The sequence below is a fragment of the Piliocolobus tephrosceles genome, chromosome 14 (assembly GCF_002776525.5).
Source record: "Piliocolobus tephrosceles isolate RC106 chromosome 14, ASM277652v3, whole genome shotgun sequence".
Classification (NCBI taxonomy): Eukaryota; Metazoa; Chordata; class Mammalia; order Primates; family Cercopithecidae; genus Piliocolobus; species Piliocolobus tephrosceles.
The window spans coordinates 93984374-94005112 of NC_045447.1; positions in this window are offsets into that span (position 1 = coordinate 93984374).

Sequence of the window (20739 nt, forward strand, 5' to 3'; positions counted from 1 at the left end):
TTATTATTTTTATCTAACATTAGAGTCAATTTATTAATTTTTGTTTAGAAATTTTGTATCCATGTTCATGGAATTGGCTTGTCATTTTCCCGTCTTGTTATGCTCTTTTCAGGCCTACATATAACTATTTAAAAAGCATTTCCTATGTTTATATTCTCTGTAAGAGTTTTTGTAATATTGGTGGTGTTTCTTTCTCAAATGTTTGGTAGAATTCACAGGAAAGCCATCTGGACCTGCAGTTTTCTTTGTGGAAACATTTTTTTTAAAGCAGCTTTATTGAGACATAATTTACATACCATAAAATTCACCCATTTTAAATGTAAACCTTAGTGATTTTTAGTAAATTTACAGAGTTGTGCAGCCATCACCAAAATCCAATTTTAGAGCATTTTCGTCACCTCAGAAATATTACTCATAGTAATTTGTAGTTATTTTTATTCTAACCCCCAGCTCCAGGCAACCACTAATCTATTTTCTATCCCTATAGGTCTACTTTTACTGACCATTTGGTATAGATATAATCATACAATATGTAGCTTTTGTCCCTAGCTTCTTTTACTTAACATAATAATTTTGAGATTCATCTGTATCATAGCTAGGTGATCAGCAGTTCATTCCTTTTTATTGCTGAATAGCATTTGACAATATGAATATAGTTTATATTGCTTATATATCCACTAGTTGATGAATATTGGGCATTTTATATTTTAGCTATTACTAATAATGTTGCTATGAACATTTATGTGTAAGTCTTTGTACATACACATTTTCATTTCTTAGAATGGAATTGTCATATCGTATGGTATATCTATGTTTAACACTTTAAGAAACTGCCAAACCATTTTCCAAAGTGGTTGCACCATTTTACATTTCTATATCCAGTGTTGCAGTGTCTTCACAGCTCAATAATACTTAGTATCTTTTTTACTATAGCCATCTAGTGGGTATGAAGTAGTATCTCATTGTGGTTTTGGTTTGTGTTTCCTAATGACAGATGGCATCGAGCATCTTTTCATGTGCTTGCTTGCCATTTGTATATCATCTTTGAAACAATAATTATTTGAGTTATTTGCCCATTTTTTAAATTGGACCACTAACTTTCTTATCATTGAATTGTTAGTATTCTTTATATATTCCGGTTACATGTCTTTTATGAGACATAGGATGTGCAAATATTTCACCCAAGTGTGTGGCTTATATTCTCATATTCTTAATAATTTTGAAGGACAGAAGTTTATTAGTTTGATAAAGTCAATTAAATTTTTTTTTGTTTATAAGCTATGCTTTTCTAGTTATTATAAAATACTATTATGTATTGTATCTAAGAAATCTTTTCTTAACCCTCAGGGTCAAAAAGATTTTCTCCTGTGTTTTCTTCTAAAAGTTTTAGAGTTTTAGCAGTAACATTCAGGTCTATGATCCATTTTGAATTAATTTTGTGTCTCATGCGAAGGGTCTAAATAATTTTTATGCATGCAGGTAACTAATTTTAAATGAAAAAGAATAGCAGCACTGGATGTTAGTGAGGATATGAAACAGATGAAACTTTCATAAATTGTTGAGAGAATATAGAATGGTAGAATCTATTTAAGAAAATAGATGGCTGTTTATTATAAATTATAACATTTATTGACCTTATGACCAACCAATTTCATTTTTACCCAAAACAAAAGAGAATATATGTCCATAAACTAAGTTATACATGAGTAGCCATAGCAGTATTATTCTTAAAGGCCCCAAATGAGAAATGGCTGCAGGGACAATAAACTGTGGTGTATTCATATAATAGAATACAATACTCAACACTAAAAAAGGTAAAATAATGTTGTTACATGCAACAACATGGTGAATTTCAAAAACATCCTGAAGGTAACAAATCATACAGACAAGAGTGCCTATGTTTTGATTCTATTAATATGAATTTCTAGAAAAAGCTAACATATTATTTTCTTTACAAAGCACTAGAATAAAGGGAGAAAATGTCAGAACAATGGGTGTCTCAGGGTTAGAGGGGGATGAGTATTGCTACAGAGGGAGGGTGAGAAACTTTCTGGAATGAAGAACTGTTGTATATTGATAGTGGTTTAAAATACCCAGATGTATATCAAAACTCAGTGGATATACCTTAAGAATTTTACATTTCACTATGTGTACATTTAATTTCAAAAGAAGAAAACTATTGAAAAATTAATTAAACTGTTGTCAGAAATATGTATGTTGAACTTGCAGTTTCACTAAAATATAAGATGATTGATGGTTGAATGGATAGATATGTATCTATGGATGGATAGATCTGTCGTAAAGTAAATATAGCAAAAAGTTAATGGTAGAATTTAGGTGGTAGGTATATGGGTGTTCACTGTAAATTTTTTTTCCACTTTACTGTACATTTGAAATTTTATATAAAAATACATTTGGAAAATTTAAAAATGTGCTTCATTATTTCCTCAAACCCAAACTTATTTATTTTACTGTCACAGAAAGAAGGAAGAAAGCTTGAATTCACTTCAAGGCATATTCTAGAGAAGGCCCTGTCTTCTCTTTATATATTTATCTATATTTCAAGTTAAGAAGATGTGGAACTTTAGTCTACATCTGATCTAAATTTATTCATCTCTTTAGGGTAACCAAACTTGCTCCTTTTTAAATCATGATAATATCCGGGGACTTTAAAGAGTATCTTCGTTAATTTATTCATTTCGTGTACAGAAGCCAGTCGAAAACGTTTTTTGAGGAGCTTAATCTGATGTCTTTGTTTCAAAAAAAATTTTTACTGGCTACTGAATTATGTAGAATGCACAAAAGTATCCCATGATCCATAAGAAATAAAGTTATTGTTTCTATTTACTTTGTTCCTGATGGTTCAAATGATCTTACTCTTACCAAAGCGGGATAACCCTCATTTCATATTTACAAAATGTCTATTGAGAGCTTGCTATAAACCAAGTTCAAGGGTCACAAAATCGAATAGATTGCACTTCATATGATTTTGCTCTGTGTCCCCACTCAAATCTCATCTTGAATTGTAATCCCCATGTGTTGGGGTAGGAGTCTGATGGGAAGTGATTGAATCATGCGGTAGATGTCCCCGTTGCTGTTCTCGTGATAGTGAATTCTCAAGATATCAATTTGTTTGAAAATCTGTGGCACTTCCCCCTTTGTCCTCTCTCTCTCTCATGCCACCATGGTAAGACATGCCTTGCTTCCCCTTCCTTTTTCCCCATGATTGTAAGTTTCCTGAGGCTTCCTTAGCTATGAGGAACTGTAAGTCAATTAAACCTCTTCTCCTTATAAATTACCCAGTCTCAGATAGTTCTTTACAGCAGTGTGAAGCCAGACTAATACAATATCCATAATGAGTTTAAAGTCTACAGAAGAAACTTTCTATTTATTATGCTTTTCCCTTTAATTTATTGTGAAAATGTTGAGTTTTTAAATAATAGACTGTCCTCAAAACTGCCAAGCCAATGTTACTATTTTCATTTTTCCACAGTACAATTTATTTATGCCACTATTTATGTTACATTTTTACATAATTTCTAATTTTTACATTTGACTTTATAGTAATCACATTTTCTCATGTATATTACTCTGGAATGACCTCTTGTCATAGAGTGTAAGAGAGACTAGGAAAGAGTAAAGATAGGCACAAACAAGTTTCTTCCCAAGAAAAATGAAGCAATGAAGTTAGTCTAGCCTTTATTTTCCAGGAACTAGTAGCTTCCTCTCCCTTCTCTGTAGAAGAGCTAGGAGTACTTGTCTTTCTTACACTCATTTTTCTACATTTTCTTAAAAGACTGCAGATAGGCCGGGTTCAGTGGCTCACGCCTGTAATCTTAGTACTGTGGGAGGCCAAGGAGGGTGGATCACAAGGTCAGGAGTTTGAGACCAGCCTCACCAATATGGTGAAACCCCATCTCTATTGAAAATACAAAAATTAGCTCGGCATGGTGGCAGGCGCCTGTAGTCCCAGCTACTTGGAAGGCTGAGGCAGGGCAATTGCTTGAATCTGGGAGGCAGTGGTTGCAATGAACCGAGATTGTGCCACTGCACTCCAGCCTGGGTGACAGACCAAGACCCTGTCTCAAAAAAAAAAAAAAAAAAAAAGAAAAGTAAAGAAAAAGTTATAGATATAAAAAGATTTTGTCTTTATCAATAAAATTGCAAGCTCTGAGGCTGGGCAGGGTTGCACTTTGGGACGCCAAGGCAGGCAGATCACGAGGTCAGCAATTTGGGACCAGCCTAACCAACATGGTGAAACCTCGTCTCTACTAAAAATACAAAAATTAGGTCAGACACGGTCGCTCGTGCCTGTAATCCCAGCACTTTGGGAGGCCGAGGCAGGCGAATCACAAGGTCAGGAGCTCAAGACCATCCTGGCTAACACGGTTAAACTCCGTCTCTACTAAAAATACAAAAAAACTAGCCAGGCATGGTGGCAGGCGCCTGTATTCCCAGCTACGCGGGAGGCTGAGGCAGGAGAATGGCGTGAACCCGGGAGGTGGAGCTTGCAGTGAGCTGTGATAGCACCATTGCACTCCAGCCTGGGTGAGAGAGTGAGACTCTGTCTCAAAAAAAAAAAAAAAAAAAAAAAAATTTGTAAGCTCTATAACTTTTCAGAAAAAGTAAGGCTTATTTTAAACATCTTGATATGTTTAAATAACAGTGTTTTTTAGCTAAAAAAAATCCTAAAGAATTACAAACTATAGCTTTCCTTGTTAACATAGAAAAACTATTTGTCCTGTTTAGTAAAATGTTGTTAGGACTTGTCTTTTGTTGATTCTCAAGAAAAGGACAGTAGAAGGTGAAGATCAGAATTTGTGAGTCAGGAAAGCACACATACACATGAAAGCTTGGGAATTGAGAATTTGTCTGGGAGAAATCTAAACACTTATAATAAATTCTTAATTACTTAGCTTCTTGTCTGTATTTGCTTTTTCTCTAAAACAAATGTTATTTACTCCAGAGATGGGCAGCTGGATTTGTTAAATATGTGTGAAGTGTTGCTTGAGTTGGAACTATTTTAGATGAAATAATAGTATCACAGTATCTAGTGAACCAGCAGTCTTCTGAAATGGGGCAGGAACTATGAATGGTTTTACCTTCGCAATTTTGAAAAAATCATAGTCATACCTGCAGGTGACTCTTCCTATTAATTTATAGATATGGTATTAAATGTTATTAGTTTATAAGACAAAACTTTACCTGAATGCATTTGGTTGAACATAACTGGTGCTAGGCTAGGTGAGTAGCAAAACTCAACAAAGAACTTGGCCTATTGGCAGGAAGGTTTCTAAGAAGAGAAAGAGTAGAGGTTATGGTGTGCTGCAGAAATAGGCATAGCAGGAATTAGAAATAGGTATTAGGCTATGTGGGTTAATTTTGAGTATGTCTTGGAAGACCTCAGTTGATTTGGAGTCCTTTTAGGACAAGATGGGGGTGAACAGATAGTTAGAATAGCCTCCCCTCTGTTGCTCCTCAAGAGGCAACAACGTCCGTGATTAAGGATATTCAATCTCTGGAGCCAAATTGCCTGGGCGTAAATCCTGCCTGACACTGATTAACTGTGTGACTATGAGCAAGATAAACTTTCTGAGCCTGTTTCCTCCTGTGTAAAAAAGGGCTAATAATGGTATATTCCTCATAGTGTTATGAGAAAAATTAAAAATGGAAACAATGCCAGGATAGTGCCTGGTACATAGTAAGCATCTCACATAGTAATAGTAGTAGCAGTAGTAATATTTGTGTTGTTATTCTAAAAAAAAAACAGAGGTTGGGATATTTTGCCCATTGGCCAAATTTAGTGACTGCCTGCTTTTGTACATAAAGTTTTACTGAAACACAGCCATGCTTATTTGCTTGCATAGCTCTATGTCTGCTTTCATATAATGATGACAGAATTAAGTTGTTGGAACAGAGACTACATGGCCCACAAAGCTGAAAATATTTACTATCTGGCTCTTTACAAAACACGTTTTCAGACCCTTACTCTAGAGGGATTAAGCACTGCTTGTCCCATGGACCTGAGCCATCATGGGTTCCTTCAACAGTTTTCTGAAGACATTGTAAAAGCTCTCTTATCATATTTTGAGTCCTTATTCCACTTTCTAAAAGTGCACTTACTCTATATTCTAAACTAGCTTCCAGAATTTCAACTGTCTTTTTTAGTCTATCTTAATAAGAGATTCTTAATGGGAACCTCTTACTCTACTAACCTCTCCAGTTCTGGGTTAACAAAATACTCATGACTCTGCTGTACCTATTTAGAACTGTGATACTGTAATCTTAGGATTTGTCGTTATAGGACTGGTCCTAGATACCACCTTCTTCCCACCTAGCTGAAATTATATCCTACCTGGTGGGATTCACCAGAGGCTCACCAAGTTTGCCCTGAAACAACTCCTCATACTGAAAGACTGAAGTAAAATACAATATCCAGAGTTATAGAGGACTTACTGAGTTCCAGGCATTATTATAAAAACATTAAACAGATTATCTCATTTAGTTCTCAATCTTATAATCCACATTTTATAAATTAGGATTCTGAGGATTAACAGAAACAGCACCTTCCCCAAGGTCTCCCTGCTTGTCCGATGTCTAAGCCCAGCGAGTGTGATTGTGGGGCCACTTCCTTAACCTCCTCCTCCCTGTGAGAGCTGATGCCTGGCATTCTAGGTACAAGTCCACAAACCATAGTCTCCACTTCATCTAAAGAATAGATGGAACGGGAGGAGCAATAAGAGCTCAATAACACAAGGAGTCTGGTCCCTGGAAGGTTAAATTCTCATGTCCACAAGTATAGATATCCAGAAAATCCATCTGAACTGCAGATTAAGGAAGGAACACCAAGAAGACCCTGAAAACTGAGACAAAATTTTGTCTCAGAGAGATTTTTACATGCTTTTGGAAAAAATAAACCAAACAAAACAACACAACAGTATAGATAGCTTGGAGCCCAAAGGTTGAAGAATACAGGCATACCTTGGAGATATTTGATTCTAGACGACCACAGTAAAGCATATTGCATAAATATTTGATTTCTCAGTACATAATAAAAATCATGTTTACACTATACTTTAGTTTATTAAATGCGCGGTAGCGTTATGTCTAAAAATGCAATGTACATATATCATAATTAAAAAATACTTTATTGCTAAAAAATGCTAACAATCCTCTAAGCCTTCAGTTAGTTGTAATCTTTTTGCTGGTGGAGTATTTTGCCTTGATGTTGATGGGTGCTGATTGATCAGGGTGGTGGTTATTGAAGGCTGGGATGGCTATGGAAATGTCTTAAGAGAATAATAATGTTTACCATGTATATTCTTTCTTTCTTTCATGAAAGGTTTCTCTGTATCATGGAATGCTGTTTGATGGCATTTGCCCATGGTAGAACTTCTTTCAAAACTGGAGTCAGTTCTCTCAAATCCTGAAACTGTTTTATTAACTAAGCTTATGTAATGTTCTAACTGTTTTGTCATCACTTAAACAATGTTCATAACATCTTCACCAGGGGAAGACTCCATCTCAAGAAATCACTTTCTTTGCTCATTCATAAGAAGCAATCCTTATCCACTCAAGTTTTATCATGAGATTGCAGTATTTAGTCACATCTTCAGGCTCAACTTCCAATTCTGTTTCTCTTGATACTTGTACCTCATCTGCGGTTACTTCCTCCGTTGAAGTCTTAAAACTCTCAAAGTCATCTCTAAGAGTTGGAATCTTCTTCCAAACCCTGTTCATGTTGATACTTTGACCTCTTACCATAATTCTCAAATGTTCTTAATGACATCTAGAATGGCGAGTCTTTTCTAGGAGATTTTCAACTTATTTTGCCTACATACATCAGAGGACTCATTATCTATGGCAGCTACAGCTTTATAAAATGTATTTCTTAAATAACAAGACTTGAAAGTTGAAATTACTCCTTGTTCCATGGGCTGCAGAATGGACATTGTGTTAGTAAGCATGAAACAACATTAATCTCCCTGTATATCTCCATTGGAACTCCTGAAGGACTAGGTTCACTGTCAATACCACTAGCATTTTAAAATAAATCTTTTTTTCTGAGGAGTAGGTCTCACCAGTGGGCTTAAAATATTCAAGAAACTATACTGTAAACAGATGTGCTGTCATCTTGGCCTTGTTCCATTTATAAGGGCACAGAGTAGATTTAGCATCATTCTTAAGGGTGCTAGGATTTTTGGAATGGTAAATGTGCTTTGGCTTCAGCCTAAAGTCATCAGTTGCATTAGCCCCTAACAAGAGAATCACTGTGTTCTTTAAAGTTTTGAAGCCAGGGACTAAATTCTCCTCTTTAGCTATGAAGGTCCTAGATGGCATCTTCTTCCAATAGAAGGCTGTTTTATCTATATTGAACATCTGTTTAGTGTAGTCACCTTCAATTATCTTAGCTAGATCTTCTGAGTAACTTGCAGCAGTTTCATCAGCACTTGCTGCTTCACCTTTTACTTCTACGTTATGAAAATACATTATTTCCTTAAACCTATGAACCAATCAGTGCTAGACTCAAACTCTTCTCCTGCAGCTTCCTCACTTCTCTCAGCCTTCACAGCATCGAAGACAGGGTCTTGTTTTAGATTAAACTTTAGCTTAAGGGAATGTTGTAGCTGGTTTGAGCTATCCACACCACTAAAATTTGCTCCGTATCAGCATTAAGTCTATTTCACTTTCTTTTCGTTGGTATGTTCACTAAAGTAGCACTTTTAATTTTTTTCAAGAACTTTTCCTTTGCATCTGCAACTTCGCTAACTGCTTGGTGCAAGAGGCTTAGCTTTTGGCTTATCTCAGTTTTTGACATGCCTTTCTCCCTAAGCTTAATCTTTTCTAGTTTTTGATTTAAAGTGAGAGACTTGTATTTTTTTTTCTCACTTGAACACTTCTTGGCCACCGTAGGGATATTAATTGGCCTATTTTCAATACTGTTGTGTATCAGGAAATAGGGAAGCCCAAGAAAAGGGTGAAAGATAGAGGAATGGTTAGTCAGTGGAGCAGTCAGAATACATATAACATTTATGGATTAAGTTCTCCATCTTATCTAGGCAAGGTTCATGGCACACCAAAAAAATTACAATAAGAACATCAAAGATCACTGATCACAGATCACCACAACAGATATAATACCAATGAAAAATGTTGAAGTGTGTGAGAATTACCAAAATGTGACATAGGGACAAAAGTAAGCACATGTTATTAGAAAAATGGTATCAATAGACTTGCTCAAGGCAAGGTTGCCAAAAATGTTCAATTTGTAAAAAATGCAGTATCTGTGAAATACAACACAGCAAAGCACAATAAAACAAGTATCCCATATCTACCACATTTTATTTATCCATTCTTCCACATACGAACATTTGGGTGGTTTATAGCTTTTAGATATTGTGAATAATTCTGCTATGAACACTGAGGTACACATATCCATTGAAGTCCCTGATATCATTACTTTTGGGTATATATTTGGAATTGCTAAATCATGGTGCATTTGATGGATTTTCATATATTGAACCAGCTTTGCCTTTCATAAATAAATCTCATTTCATTGTGGTATATAAACTTACTATGCTGCTGAAGTCAGTTTGTTCATATTTTATTGAAGCTTTTACATTTTTTATATCAATTTTCAAAAGGGATATTAATCTGTAGTTTTCTTTGTCTTGTAGCATTTTTTTTTTTTTGAGACAGGGTCTCACTGTGTCATCCAGGCTGGAGTGCAGCGGCATAATCTTGACTCACTGCAGCTTTGACCTTCTGGGCTCAAGCAGTCCTCCTGCCTCAGCCCCTCAAGTAGCTGAGACTGTAGATGTGCATCACCGTGCCTGACTTTTTTTTTTTTTTTTTTTGTAGGAACAAAGTTTCACTATGTTGCCCAGGCTGGTCTCAAACTCCTGAGTTCAATTCGTGCCCACCTCGGCCTCCCATAGTGCTAGAATTACAGGCATGAGCCACCACAGCTGGCCAGCATATTTGTCTGGCTCCAGCATCAGGGTAATGCTGGCCTCATAGTATTAGTTAAAAAGCCATTTTCTCCTCTTTGTGTTTTTAGAAGAGATTGATTGAGAAGAGCTGACATTAAGTTACTATGTAGCATCCTTCCATTTCAATATGAAAGACTTCTTTTGTCATTTCTTGTAAAGCAGATCTGGTGGTAATGAACATGTCAGCTTTTGCTCATCTGAAAATTTTTTTAATTTTTCCTCATTATGGTGGACAGTTTTGCTGACATAGAATTCTCAGTTCACAGTTTTTTTTTTTTTTCTTGTAACACTTTAAATATATCAGCTCACCAACTCCGGATTCCAAAGTTTCTACCTGATAAAGCAGTTAATAATTGTATTAGTCCATTCTCACGCTGCTCTAAAAAAACTGCCTGAGACTGGGTAGTTTATAAAGAAAAGAGGTTAAATTGACTCACAATTCCACATGGCTAGGGAAGCCTCAGGAAACTTATAATCATGGTGGAAGGGGAAGGAAACACGTCCTTCTTCACATGATGTCAAGGAGAAGTGAACGAGCACAGGGGAAAAAGCCCCTTATAAAACCATCAGATCCCATGAAGGCTCACTCACCATCATGAAAATAGTGTCAGGGTAACTGTCCTCATGATTAAACTGTCTCTCAACGGGTCCCTTCCATGACACGTGGGGATTATGGGAACTACAATTCAAGATGAGATTTGGGCGGGGATGCAGCCCAGCCTTATCAAGAATCTTACTGATGGATTTGCACATGATGAGTCACTTTTTGTTGCTGCTTGAAAGGTCCTCTCTTTGTTTGCGTCTTTCAACAGCTTGGTAATAATGTGCTTCAGTGCACTGTTTTTGGGTTTACCTTACAAAGCATTTAATGAGCTTCTTGGATGTATAGATTCATATCTATCATCAAATTTGGATATTTTAAGACATTATTTCTTCAAATAATCTCTTTGCCCTTTGTTCTCTCTCTTTACCTTTTTGAACTCTCATAATGCATATATTGGTCCTCTTGTGGTGTGTCACAGCTACCTTAATCTCTGATCTCTTTCTTCATTTTTTTCCCAGGCTTTCTCAAGAAGGATTTCTGTGAATTTATTTTGTTCCCTTAAACAGATCATGTTTTCTTATTTCTTTGCCTGTCTTATGATTTATTGTCATTGTTGAAAATTGGGCATCTGGAAACAGCCACATCTTCCAGTTTTTGAAGACAGACTCTGTCTAGGACTGTATTTCACTAATTAGCTGGATTGGCTCTGAGCCTAGAGATTAGCTGAAAGTGGAAGTTTAACGTGTTTTTGGAGTATGTGTCTTTCCTGGGTCTGAAAGTGGCCTTCTCAACTCTACCATGTGCATGACTTCTCTCAGCTGTCTAAATTTCCCAAAGAGTCTCACTCTAGGTTCTCCTTGGGGCCTTAGATGGTCTGTTCTATGTCTCCACCTGTAATCTTTTATCAGAGATATCATCAGATCTAAAGTCTCTCTGCAGTTTGTACAAGCAGAGACTGACTCTTTTACTACCTGAGATGTGAGTTATGAGTGACAGAAACCAGGCCTTTAAGCAGTCCCCATACAGTTTAGAACATTGCAAATAAGATCTCCTCTCTCCCCAGTTTGAGAGGGGGAATTGGTAACTAGGCTGCCACCTCTTCAAGGCCAAGACCATGATACACAAGAAGAGGGATTGGAATTTGGTAAAAGGCAGGTGAAAACACCACAGAATTTCCCACCATTTGAAGGTAGCTTTCTCCTGATTGAGCACACATTCATTTGCCATAAGTCTTTTTTTCAGAGCTTTTAGATGATTAGTTCAGCCAGTTTCTAGTTATTTTTTGGTGTTCTGGTATTTTCAAAGCTTGCAGATTCCTAGTCTGCCATTTTGCTAATGTCACTGTTGTCAATTAGTCTTTCCATTGAACATTTCAATGGGTCCTCCACATTCATTGATAACATGACGGAGACCATTCATTCTAACATGTCACCTATATACATTTTCAAAAGTCCTCGATGCTATTATTTTCCATCCACATTCTACAGGCAGTTTCTACCATTCCACCAAAAATTACTCTCAAAGGCCACTTGATGACACAGAAAGAGCTTGGAGTTCTGAGTTCGTCAGGATTTGCTTGTAATTTTAGTCCACCATTACTTGTTTTTATATCTTGGACCATAATCGTAAGCTCTGCAAGTCTCAGTATAGTGAGTTACGTCGTTACTTCACCTGTAGTATAATCACTTTGCAAATTTGATTTAAAAACAAGATTAGGCCAAAAGCGAATTTCCCTGTAATGCATCGCTATAGATTAACTCAAAAGCCATCTTTCCCTTTTTCAAATGGTTTCTCCTATGGAAACCCAATGGGAAGTTTTGCGCCTCCTTCGAATTGCTGTAGCACTTGTTATCTGTATCATTTACATGTCAGCTGCCACTGTGTGCCTGGAAACAAAATTTTTCTCTTTGCTCATGTCTTGGCACTTTTTAAAGAGTGTGTTCATCTGGAAAGAAGGCCATGCCTCTATCTGTTAATTTATTTGTTGCCTATTTCTTGACTGTTTTTCAGACATCATATTAGGTTCTGGTTACAGAGGTGAGTGAAATATAGTTCTACCTCAGAAGCTTACAGTCTTTGTGGAAAAAAAAAACCCAGCTTATACCTCAAAGAGCTTTACATTTTCCAAAGAGAACACAATTATTAGGTACAATATATTCATGTATTACAGGTAAATATATAAATACTTATTTGGTATCAAAACCTTGTTAATCACTTTTCTATTTTTAAAAAGAAAATTTCTCTTTTCTCCTCGGTTTGCTCCTTGCTATCTGGGATAAACTTCAGATATCAAGGAGCAAACCTAAAAAGGTTCAGAATGCTAGTTCAGAGAAGCAATGAGAAGTTATTATCTGGCACTTATACAACATGCTTGACATGAAAATAGAGCTGGAAATCTCACAAAGTTAGGTGATCTTTCAAGAATTTCAATACTTCCTGCTGTCAGTTGGAAGACCTAAAAGAATAGCCTCCTTTATAACGCAGTTAAGGTGGGAGGTGGAACAAGATGGTGGAATAGAAAGCTCCACCAATTGTCTACCTCACAAGAACACGAAGTTAACAACTGTCTACAAGGAAAAAACACCTTCATAAGAGCCAAAAATCAAGTGAGCAGTTTCATATTGCTGAAAGAGGCACTGAAGACATAAAAAAAAAAAACAGTTCTGAATCACCGATGCCACCCCTCCCCAACCCCAGCCAGAAGTGGCTTGGTGTTGGGAGCCTCTGCATGCTGGAGGCGGGAGAACATAGCAATTGTGAGGCATTGAACGCAGGGCTGCCTTGTTAGCATAGAAAGGAAATCCCAACGAAACTCTGCTGCTGTCTGCTCACAGAGGGAGCATTGAAAGCAGCCCTAGCCAGAGAGAAAAGCAGATCTCATGGATGGGAGCTTGAGTGCCTGCAAACCTCACTACTGAGGGCTAAAGCACTTTGTGTCTGCAAGTAAACTTGAAAGGCAGTCAAAGTCACGAGGGCTGCAACTTTTAGGTGAGTCCTAATGCTGAACTAGGCCCAGAGCCATTGCACTGGGCAGGGCATGTGACCTACTGAGACACCAGTTGGGATGGCTAAGGAAGTTCGGGCATCATCCCTCCCCTAACCCCAGGCTGCACAGCTCCTGGCTCCAAAAGACAAACTATTCAAAATAGCTTTTCTGCTCTGGTTTCTCCCCATCTTTGTGGTTTTATCTACCTTTTGTCTTTGATATTGGTGACCTACAGATGGGGTTTTGGTGCAGATGTCCTTTTTGTTGATGTTGATGCTATTCCTTTCTGTTTGTTAGTTTTCCTTCTAACAGTCAGGTCCCTCAGCTGCACGTCTGCTGGAGTTTACTGGAGGTCCACTCCAGACCCTCTTTTCCTGGGTATCACCAGCAGAGGCTGCAGAACAGCAAATATTGCTGCCTGATCCTTCCTCTGGAAGCTTTATCACAGAGGGGTACCCTCCTATATGAAGTGTCTGTCGACCTCTACTGGGAGGTGTCTCCCCGTTAGGCTACACGGGGGTCAGGGACCCACTTGAGCAAGCAGTCTGTCCGTTCTCAGAGCTCAACTGCCATGCTGGGAGAACCACTGCTCTCTTCAGAATTGTCAGACAGGGATGTTTAAGTCTTCAGAAGCTGTCTGCTGCCTTTTATTCAGCTATGCCCTGCCCACAGAGGTGGAGTCTATAGAGGCAGTAGGTTGTGCTGAGCTGTGGTAGGCTCCGCCCAGTTTGAGCTTCCCGGCAGCTTTGTTTACCTACTCAAGCCTCAGCAATGGCGGGCAACCCTCCCCCAGCCTGGTGTATATGTGGCACATTATACCATGGAATACTATGCAGCCATAAAAAAGGATGAGTTCATGTCCTCTGCAGGGACATGGATGAAGCTGGAAACCATCATTCTGAGCAAACTATCACAAATAAAGAAAACCAAACACCATATGTTCTCACTTATAGGTGGGAATTGAACAATAAGAACACTTGGACATAGGGTGGGGAACATCACACACCAGGGCCTGTCAGGGGCTGGGGGCTGGGGGAGGGATAGCATTAGGAGAAATGCCTAATGTAAATGATGAGTTGATGGGTGGAGCAAACCAACATGGCACATGTATACCTATGTAACAAACCTGCAGGTTGTGCACATGTACCCTAGAACTTAAAGTATAAAAAACAAACAAAAGAAAAGAAACACAGTAAATAAAGCAGAGTCAGCAGAAGCCTTGCATAACCAAAGATAGGGAAATAATATATACGAAAAGAAAGTTACCATCAGCAATATGAGGAAATAAAAACTCCTATTTATCTTATTTCCTTACAAGTTCTCTAAGAAAGAGATCTTATTTCTTAAAAAGGAAATAAGACAAATAGAAACTGGATCTATTAGGTTTAAATAGATCATTAAAAAGGAAATAAGACAAATAGAAGCTGAATCTATTTGAATGTTGGTTTATCAAGATGACTACTTCTGAGGAACCACAACTAGAGTTCCTGTTTGTGCATTATTAGGCAGTGATTTAGGATGTTATCATTTGCTACAGTTTGAATGTTTGCCCCTCTGAACTCGTGTTGAAACGTAATCCCTAATGTGGCGGTATTGAAAGGTGGGGCCTTGAAGAGGTGATTGTGCACCTGTACCCTATAACTTAAAGTATAATAAAAATAATAATACTAATAAAAATGAAGAGACAAAGAAGGTCACTATATAATGATAAAGGGTCAATTCAGCAAGAGGATAATAACCATTGTAAATATACATGCATCCAATACTGGAGCACCGAAATATATACAGGAAGTATTATTAAAGAAAGAGATAGGCCCCAATATAATCATAGCTGAAGACTTCAGCACCCCACTTTCAGCACTGGACAGATCTTCCAGATAGAAAATCAACAAAGAAACGGCAGACAATATCTGCACTGTGGACCAAATGGATCTAATAGATATTTATAGAACATTTTATCCAAGAGTAGTAGAATACACACACTTTTGTTAGCACATGAATTATTCCCAAAGATAGACAATATGTAGGTCACAAGACAAGTCTTAAAACATTCCAAAAAATTAAAATGACATCATGCATCTTCTCTGATCACAATGGAACACAACTAGAAAATAGTAACAAGAGGAATTTTGGAAACTGTGTAACTACATGGAAATTAAACAATTTGCTCCTGAATGATCACTGGGTCAATGAAGAAATTAAGAAGGAAATTGAAAAATTTCTTGAAACAAATGATAATGACAACACAGCATACCAAAATCTATGGAATATAGTGAAAGCAGTACTAAGAGGGAATTTTATAGCTTTAAGTGCCTACATCAAAAAAAAAAAAAAAAAAAAGGAAAAAATTCACATGAAAATCTAAAAATGCATCTTAAAGAACTAGAAAAATAAGCATACCAAACCCCAAATTAGTAGAAGAAAAGAAATAACAAAGATCATAGCAGACATAAATATAATTTAAATGAAAAACAATGAAAAGTTTAATGAAACAAAAAGTTAGTTTTTTAAAAAGTTAAAACTGACAAACTTTTAGCCAGGCTAACTAAGAAAAAAAGAGAGAAGATCCAAATAAATAAGATAAGAAATGAAAAAAGAGACATTGCCACTAATACTGTAGAAATTCAAAGGATCATTAGTGTCTAATATGAGCAACCATATGCCAATAAATTGAAAAACCCAGAAGAAATGGACAAATTCCTAGATACAAACTACTAAGAGTGAACCAGGAAGAAAACCAAAACCTGAGCAGACCAGTAACAAGTAATAAGAGTAAAGTCATAAAAAAATGTCTCCCACTAAAGGAAATCCCATGGTCTGCTGGCTTCACTGCTGAATTCTAGCAAACATTTAAAGAAGAACTAATACCAGTGCTACTCAAACTTCCAGAAAATAGAGATGAGGGAACAACTTCCAAACTCATTCTACAAGGCCAGTATACCAAAACCAGACAAAGAGACATTAATAAAAAAGACAAAAAAAGTAAAGTAAAGAAAGAAAACTACAGGCCAATATCCCTGATGAATATTGATTCAAAAATCCTCAATAAAATACTAGCAAATCAAATTCAACAACACAGTAAAAACATCATTCATCATGATCAAGTGAGATTTATCCCTGGGATAGAATGAAGGATAAAAACCATATGAGTTTAGCACTGGTGATTAGCCTTGAAAAAAATCACATGATTATTACAATTGAGGCTGAAAGAACATTTGGTAAAATTCAACATCATTTCATGATTAAAAACCATCAAAAATTGGGGATAGAAGGAATACACTTCAACATAGCAAAAGCCCTAAATGACAGACCCACAACTAGTATCATACAGATGGAGAAAAACTGCCTTTTCTCTAAGATCTGTAACATGACAAAGATGCGCGCTGTCACCACTGTTACTCAACATAGTATTGGAAGTCCTAGTTAGAGCAATCAGAAAGGAATAATATATAAAGGGCATCCAAAATGGAAAGGAGAAAGTCAAATTATCCTTGTTGGCAGATGACATAATCTTATATTTGGAAAAAGATAAAATCTCCACAAGAAAACTATTTGAACAGATAAACAAATTCATTAAATTTGCAGGATACAAAATCAACATATAAAAATGTAGCATTTCTATATGCCAACAGTGAACAATGTGAAAAGGAAATTAAAACTTAATCCCATTTACAATAGCCACACATAAAATTAAATATCTAGGAATTCACTGGGGGAGTGAAATATTTTTACAATAAAAACTATAAAAGACTAATGAAAGTAATTAAAGAGAACACCAAAAAATGGGAAAATATTCCATGTTAATCGAATGGAAGAAATCAATACTGTTAAGATGTCCATACTATCCAAAGCAACCTACAGGATCAATGCAATCCTTATCAAAATACCAATACCATTCTTCACTGATATGGAAAAAACTATCCTAAAATTTATATGGAACCACAAAAGACCCAGAATAGCCAAAGCTATCCTAAGGAAAAAGAACAAAACTGGATGAATCACATTACCTGACTTCAAATTATACTATAGAGCTCTCATAACCAAAACAGCATGGTACTGACATAAAAACACACATACATAGACCAATAGAACAAATAGAGAACCCAGAGACAAATTCACATACCTACAGTGAACTCATTTTCAACAAAAGTACCAAGAACATATACTGGAAAAAAGACAATGGTGCTTCAAGAAATGGTTCCGGAAAAACTTGTTGTCCATATGTGGAAGAATGAAACTAGACCCCTGTCTCTAGCCCATATACAACAAAATAATCAAAATGGATTAAAGACTTGAATCTAAAACCTCAAACTGTGAAACAATCACAAGAAAAAAACATTGAGGAAAAAATCCATTGGTCTGGGCAAAAGTTTTTTGAATAATACCCGAGAAGGGCAGGCAACCAATGCAAAAACGGACAAATGGGATAACATAAGTCAAAAAGCCTCTGAACAGGAAAGGATGCAATCAACAAAGTGAGAGGCAACCCACCAAATGGAAGAAAATATTTGCAAACTACCCACTTGATAAGAGATTAATAACCAGAATATATAAGGAGCTCAAACAACTCTATAGGAAAAACATCTAATAATATGATCAAAAATGGGCAAAAGTCTGAATAGATATTTCTCAAAAGAAGACATACAAATGCCAAGCAGTCATATGAAAAGGTGCTCAACATCACTGATCATCAAAGAAAGACAAATCAAAACTGCAATGGGATATTATCTCACCCCACTTAAAATGGCTTATATTCAAAAGACAGACAATAACAAATGCTGGCAAAAATGTGCAGAAAAGGGATCCCTTGTACACTGTTGGTGGTAACATAAATTAGTACGATTACTATGGAGAACAGTTTGGAGGTTCCTTAAAATCTAAAAATTGAGCTACCATATGATTCAGCAATCTCACTGCTGGGTATATGTGCAAAGGAAAGGAAACCAGTATATTGAAGAGATATCTGCACTCCTATGTTTGTCACAGCACTGTTTGTCTACAATAGTTAAGATTTGGAAGCAACCTAAGTATCCATCAACAGATGATTAGATAAAGAAAATGTGGTCCCTGTGAAAAATGGAGTACTATTCAGTCATAAAAAGAATGAGATCCAGTCATCTGCAACAACATGAATAGAACTAGAGATCATTATGTTAAGTAAATTAAGCCAGGCATATAAAGACTAATGTCACATGTTCTTATTTATTTGTGGGATGTAAAAAAAAACAATTGAACTAATTGACATAGAGAGTAGAAAGATGGTTACCAGATGCTGGTAAAGGTATTGGGGGTTAGTGAAGATGAGTAATGGGTACAAAAAAATACACAGAATGAATAAGACCTACTATTTGATAGCACAATAGGGTGACTATAGTCAATAATTTAATTGTACATTTTAAAATAACTTAAAGAGTGCAATTGGATTGATTATAACTCAAAAAATGAATGCTTGAGGAAATGGGTACCCTATTCTCCATGATATAGTTATTTTGCATTGTATGCATGTATCCAAACATCTCATGTACCCCATAAATATATAAACCTAATATGTACTCACAAAAATTATAAACAACAACAACAACAACAACAAACAGTTAAATATGAACAAGCTGATGTGGTTTGATTGTGTCCCCACCCAAATCTCATCTTGTGTTGTAGCTACCATAATCCCCACATGTTGTGGGAGGGACCTCATGGGAGGTAATTGAATCATGGTGGGGCAGGGGTTCTGTTCTTGTAATAGTGAATAAGTCTCATGAGATCTGATGGTTTTATAAAGGGCAATTATCCTGCACATACTCTCTTGCCTGCCACCATGTAAGACATACATTTTCTCCTCATTTGCCTTCCACCATGACTGTGAGGCCTCCCCAGACATGTGGAATTGTGAGTCCATTAAATGTCTATTTTTTTGATAAATTACCCAGTCTCAAATATGTCTTTATAGCAGTATGAAAGTGAACTAATACAGTAACTTAGTGCTGGTAGAGTGCAGTACTGCTACTAAGATACCCTAAAATATGGAAGCCACTTTGGAACTGGGTGACAGGCAGAGGTTGGAACAGTTGGGAGGGTTCAGAAGAAGATGGGAAGATGTGAGAAAGTTTGGAGCTTCCTAGAGATGTGTTGAATGGTTTTGACCAAAAGTCCAGGCTGAGGTAGTCACAGATGAAGATGAAGAACTTATTGGAAACTGGAGCAGAGGGGACTTTTGTTATGCTTTGGCAAAGAGACTGGTGGAATTTTATCCCTTCCCTAGAGATTTGGGGAATTTCGAACTTGAGGGAGATGACTTAGGGTATCTGGAAGAAGAAATTTCTAAGCAGCAAAGTATTCAAGAAGAAGCAGAGAATAAAAGTTTGAAAAATTTTTAGCCTGATGATGAGATAGGAAATCAAACCTCATTTTCTGGGGAGAAATTAAAGCCAGCTGCAGAAATTTGCATGAATAATGAGGAGTCAAATGTTAACTACCAAGACAATGGGAAATATGTCTTCAGAGCATGTCAGATACCTTTACGGCTGCCCCTTCCATCACCTGGAGGTCTAGGAGAGAAAAATGGTTTCAGGGGCTGGGCCCAAGGCCCCTCTGCTCTATGCAGCCTCGGGACATGGTGCCCTTTATCCCAGCTGCGTCAGCTCCAGTGGTGGCTAAAAGGGGCCAAGCTACAGCTCAGGCCATTGCCTCAGAGGGTGCAGGCCCCAAGCCTTGGTGGCTTACATGTGGTGTTGAGCCTGTGGGTGCACAGAAGTCAAGAATTGAGGTTTGGGGACCTCTGCCTAAATTTCATAGGATGTATGGAAACACCTGAATGTCCAGGCCAATGTATGCTACAGGGAAGGAGCCCTCATGGAGAACTTCTAGTAGGGCAGTGTGGAAGAAAAATGTGGGGTGGGAGCCCCCACACAAAGTCCACACCAGGGCACTGCCTAGTAGAGATGTGAGGTCATTGTCCTTCAGAGCTCAGAATGGTAGACCAACTGACAGCTTACACTGTGCACCTGAAAAAAATTCAGACACTCAATGCCAGCCTGTGAAAGCAGCCTTGAGGGAGGCTGTACCCTGCAAAGCTACAGGGTCAGAGCTGCCCAAGACAATGGGAACTCCTCTTGCATCAGCATGACCTGAATGTGAGACATGGAGTCAAATGAGATAATTTTGGAACTTTAAAATTTGACTGCTCTGCTGTAGCCCCTCCATTTTGGTCAATTTCTCCC